Raw genomic sequence first — 6090 nt, forward strand, 5'->3', positions numbered from 1 at the left:
TTGTTCTACTGAAATTCATGAAAATGTAGGCTGACCTAGAAAATATACTTGGTGGCACTAATTTTTCAAAAGATTTATTTTTATTGCAAAGTCAGATACACAGACAGGAGGGGAGACAGGATCTTCCATCCCATGAGTCTTCTGGGTCTCCCAGGCGGGTGCAGGGCCCCAAGGCTTTGTGTCATCTTCAAATGCTTTCCTAAGTCAGAATCAGGGAGCTGGATGAGAAGCAGGGCCACCGGGATTAGAAATAGCACACATATGGAATACGAGTGTGTTCAAGGTGAGGACCTTGGCTGCTAGGCCACCACACTGGGCCCCAGGAACATTAATTTTGTATAAAATCAAAGCTATAAGAAGTACTGGTAATTCTGTTTAACATTATAGAATCAAAATAGTCTGCTGTTGAACGTTGTATCCTATATATGTTTATATGTAAGGCTGTAGAAGAAAATCATTTATATTTCTCTATTGGAAAGAATTTTGTGCTTTTGACCTTAATTTTTAGATATTCTGAATAATTTGATAGATATTTTACATCTGATCATATTTTTAGAAACATTTATTTATTTTTTATTGGAAAGTGAGATACACACAGAGGAGGAAAGATAGGAAGAGATGCTGAGACTTGCGGGAGTGGTTTAACCTGTTCTCCATAATGCCAGCCCTAGACTCTGAATCTTAGATTGACCTGGTGTGGGATGACGACTGACGTGTTATTTGGGAGTTTACTGTGGTTGGTTGGGCTGGTGCTATATGACTACTGGCATATGGGTTTCTAGGACCTTGCCAATCCCCACAGGGACACAGACCATCACACGACCAGTTGACTGTGGGGTGGTTGGTGGGGCTTGGGAAGATGAGTGACCTGAGAGGAGAAGCTGCTTTTTCAGCCATCCACTTAGTAGCTGTAGGAACCGTGTCCATTTGCAGCTTGCTGTCTTGCATGCTTGTCTTGTCATGACACAGACAAGGCCCCTGTTCTTGGGAACCTCACAGCCCAGAAAGCAGAGATACCATGCTCCACAATGGCCTGGGGTGTGGGGAGAGACAGCAGTAAGTGTGCATGTGGCTCCAGGTTGCAATGCCCAGCTCCATCCGCACTTGTAGGGGTCTGTACGTTCCAGCATGAGGACTTCCTGCATGTAGATTGAGTTGTAGAGAGCTCTTGTCCAGCTGCTTTTCTGAAGGATGGGATTTATGATTATCCTGGCACCTGGCTTAAACTGTGAGCTGCATCAGCTGAGGAAAATTATGCCACGTTTTGTGTCAATGTGCTGTTTTTCTTTCTTTTTGTTGAGAATTAGAGTAGGCAGAACTGCCTGACATTCAGATTGGCTTGAATGAAAAAATACACATACATGTGTATGCATGCTTGAACAGTGTCAGGCTTGCCTCTGGAAACTTTTGTAAGTCCCCAGTCTTAGGGTTTCTTCTGTAGCTTAATACTCATTTCAGTGTCATTGGCAATACATGGATTAACCTAAAAATGTGTGGGATTCCTATTAATGAACTTTAGACATTTATACCAACTAGGAAAAATATTATTTCTATGTACATTTCACTTGGCTCCCATTTTTAAAAAGTTATTTATTTTTATTGCAAATTCATTCATGTGTGTGTGTGTGTGAGAGTATACACACACAAGAGGAGAGACAGAAAGGAAGATGTTCCATGCAATTAATTGCTCCTTAAGTGATTTCTGTGACTGGAGATGAGCAGATCTGAAGCCAGGAGTCAGGAGCTTCTTCCAGGTCTCCCATGTGGGTATAGGGTTCCAAGGCAATAGGCCATCCTCAACTGCTTTCCCATGCCACAAGCATGGAGCTGGGTGGGAAGAGGGGCTGACAGAATTAGAATCACTGCACAAACAGGATCCTGATTCATTCAAGGTGAGGACTTTAGCTGCTATGCTACTGCACCAGGTCCAATTCCCATTTTTTTTTTAAAGATTTTATTATTCTTGGAAAGCCGGATATACAGACAGGAGGAGAGACAGAGAGGAAGATCTTCCATCCGATGTTTCACTCCCCAAGTGAGCCGCAACGGGCCGGTATGCGCCAATCCGATGCCGGGAACCAGGAACCTCTTCCAGGTCTCCCACGCGGGTGCAGGGTCCCAAAGCATTGGGCCGTCCTCCACTGCTTTCCCAGGCCACAAGCAGGGAGCTGGATGGGAAGTGGAGCTGCCAGGATTAGAACCAGCGCCCATATGGGATCCCGGGTATCCCAAGGCTAGGACTTTAGCCGCTAGGCCACGCCACCGGGCCCCCAATTCCCATTTTTAAGAGAAAGTATTCATCATTTTTCTTGTATAGCACTGATACCTTGAAGGATGTTAGGATATTTCTGTTTAATGTGGCATTACTTTATTTTGATATTTTCTTTGATTGTATGTATTTAACACATATTAGTGACACTTTGTGCATGTTTGGAAAATGAATGCTGGTGTCTGCTTAAACCATACCTGACACTAGCTATCATGTTATTCATGCATTTTCTGTTTGATTCAATAATTTATAAAGTTGGGCTGATGTTCTCCTTATTCTGTGGTTGAATCAGAATGAAACCTCCTCTTTTGAATGTATACATTAATCTGAGGGGAATATTTTAGATAAAATTGCTTTTTATTTTTTTAAAGATTTATTTATTTTTATTGGAAAGTCAGGTATACAAAGAGAAGGAAAGACAGAGAGGATGATCTTCCATCCGATGATTTACTCCCCACGTGAGCCACAACGGCCGATGCTATGTCAATCCGAAGCCAGGAGCCAGGAATTTCTTCCAGGTCTCCCACACGGGTGCAGAGTCCCAAGGCTTTGGGCCATTCTCGACTGCTTTCCCAGGCCACAGGCAGGGAGCTGGAAGAGAAGTGGAGCTACCGGGACTAGAACCGGCGCCCATATGGGATCCCGACACGTTGAAGGCGAGGACTTTAGCCACTAGGCCACGCCTCCAGGCCCTAAAATTGCTTTTTAAACTACTTGTGTTTTTTCATGGTAAAGATGGAGACAGGGACCAGGATATGCTGCTGATGAAAGCAGGACTTTGACATGTATGTGGCAAGTGAGAACCTTGACAAAATGTGTGTGGTAAGTGATTGAAGGGGCCGTTACCTCAGTTTGAAAGTCCTCTTGGAATAATTAAAAGACATGTGAAATCTTGACATGAAGTTGTCTTCTACTGCATCGTGCTTGGTGGCAGGGAGGTGGTGGAGTTGTGGTGTGTGTCTGCCTGTGTAGAGATAGCTCTGATTGTGTGCACCTGCTGTGGCTGTGTGCAGCTTCAACTTGGATGAGGGATGTGCTGGAAACCTTGTCCCAGTGTTAGCCAAGAGACATTCAAACTCCAGGTGGTCGATGTGTGTGTGTGTGTGTGTGTGTGTGTGTGTGTGTAGGTAGGTACTATTTTTACTTATTCTAAAAATTTTAAATTTTTGTAAAGATTTATTTTATTTTTATTGGAAAGTAAGATATACAAAGAGGAGGAGAGAAAGAGAGGAAGATCTTCTGTCTGATGATTCACTCCCCAAGTGACCACAATGGCCGGTGCTGCGCCAATCAGAAGCCAGGAGCCAGGAATTTCCTTTAGGTCTCCCATACAGGTACAGGAATCTAAGGCTTTGGGTCATCCTCGACTACTTTCCCAGGCCAAAGCAGGGAGCTGGATGGGAAGTGGAGCTGCCAGGTTTAGAACTGGCACCCATATGGGAACCCGGCGCTTTCATGGGAAGGACTTTAGCCACTAGGCCACCAACCTGGGCCCTAAATTTTATTTTTAATGATAGAATTTCACAGGCTCAGGGATTTCCCTTTTTACCCTCAGCATTCTCCTTCCATTTCCCTGTTTTTCTCCATATTGCTATAATAGTATATTCCTTCAGCAACAGGTGCAACCCTGTAATCCTGCTGTTTAAGTGTATCATGATATTATAGCTGTTGAGAGTGGTCCAAATTCAGCATGCTATTGTCAAGCTCTATTTAATAATTTCGTTAGGAGTTATTTTATTTGAGAGTAGAGATGCATACTGCAATGTATCTTCTCTGCTTGTTATGCCAGTCTCCCTTATATAATCTCTCTGTATGAATATGTGTGTATACTGATTTTATATTTTGCATGAAAGTTGCCTTAGAGAGAACATATGATATTTCTTTTTTGGGGGAGTGACTTGTTTCATTGAGCATATGGTCTCTACCTGTGACCATTTTGTTGCAGAAGGTAGAATTTCATTCCTTTTCTCGGTTGAGTAGTATTCCATAGAGTAGCTTTAATGCAGGATTTGTTATATATTCCTCTTTTAATGGGCATGTTTTTGCTATTGTAGATTGTGTTACTACAGTACAAACAGGATTATAGTTCACATTCTCATATAGAGATTTCATTTCCTTGAATATATTCCCAGGAGTGGGATAGCTGAGTCATAGGTAAATGATTTTCGGTTTTCTTAGCAGTCTCCATACTGATATCCATAGTGGTTGCACTAGCCTACACTCGCACTAACAGTGGAATAGGATAGGTTGTGTGAGTGGGCATGGATTTAGAGGAGAAATGGGGGGACAGGAGAAGAAGGAGGAAGAAAGGGCAGAGAGGGAGATGGGGATGGAGAGACATAAGGAGGCGGGGTGTGAAAAGTTAGGGAATGTGGGCAAGGAATGGGGTATTGTATATCTATATATTATATATATAATATAGATATATAATAAAGGCATATATTTATGTAATTGTATGTGTGAATTTAGGTGTTTATATATATGTATATATTATAAAGGTATGTATGTAATTGTGTGTGTGAATGTAGCCGTATATGAGTTTATATAGGTGTATATTTGTGTATTCATATGTTGAGATAGTGGAGAATGGGTGTGGGTGTGTGTGGGGGCACAGGAAAAGAGGGAGACTTAGAGGCCCCGGGAGAGGAGGGAGGAGGAAGTGGGAGAAAGAGAGATGGGAAAGAGAGAGTCAAGGGGAAATGCAGGTGGGAAAAGGGAACCAGGGCAAGAAATGGGGGTGTGTATATGTATGTGTGCTTAAGTATATATACACGTGCTTATAAATGTGTATGTGTTATTATATATATGTGTGTGTGTGTGTTTATGAGTGTAAGTGTGTATGTTTTTACATAAGTGTATATGTATGTATGAATGAATGTGTTTAGGTATGAGTATACGTATGTGTGTATACATGTATACTTATGCATGTTTTTACATATGTATTTACATGTATTTGGTTAAGAATTATATAGATGTTTACATAGGTATATGTGTTTATGTGTAGTTGTTTATGCAGTCAACAAATGGTTACATGTGTGCACAGATGCATTTATGTAGGTACATTAATTATGTGTATATATTATGTGTTTATGGTGTATGTACATATTTAGGCATTGTGTGTTTGCATGAGTATGTATGAATATAGGTGTGTATTTGTTTACTTAGTTATATATTTATGTATGATGTGTTTATGTATTTCTTGAAACACAACAGAGTGGGGCAGAGGGGGTATATAAGTTCTTCCACCCACTGGTTCTCTCTCTGCAAGAGGCTGCCACTGGCCACACTGGGCCACACCAAAGCCAGGGTGCCAGATCTCCGTGTGGGTTTCCCCTGTGAGTGGCAGGGACCCAAGCATTTGGGCCATCTCATTCCTCCATGGCTCCCAAATGTGGGGATGGCTGACAGGAACTGGGTGCTGGGATGTGACAGGAAGCAGCAGCATCTGCTGTGCCACCACATCCATGGTAGGGGGTGCCTGTGCCAGGCACTGAAACTCAAAAGTAAAGCCAGAAGCTTGGCCCTTTCTGCACATTACAGAACCCTTCTTGCACGGCCCCTGGGCAAGCCATGAGGAGCCACCCTCAATGTTGCTGCCCACCCTGGGAAAAACCCAGCGCAGCCAGGGTCAGGCCTGCCTCAGGTGAGGCTGTGGCCTGTGACAGGTGGGTGAGCTCCTTGGGTTTCTGGGATTTTTCAGGGAAGTCTCCTCTACTACTCATTCTGGAAATCTTGACTGCACACACTCCCATTTCTGACGGAGTATTCTTTTTGCAGGAGGGTTGGATACAGAGCTGCTGGATATTCTTGTATATTCTTGT

Source organism: Ochotona princeps, unplaced genomic scaffold (assembly GCF_030435755.1).
Source record: "Ochotona princeps isolate mOchPri1 unplaced genomic scaffold, mOchPri1.hap1 HAP1_SCAFFOLD_108, whole genome shotgun sequence".
Lineage (NCBI taxonomy): Eukaryota > Metazoa > Chordata > Mammalia > Lagomorpha > Ochotonidae > Ochotona > Ochotona princeps.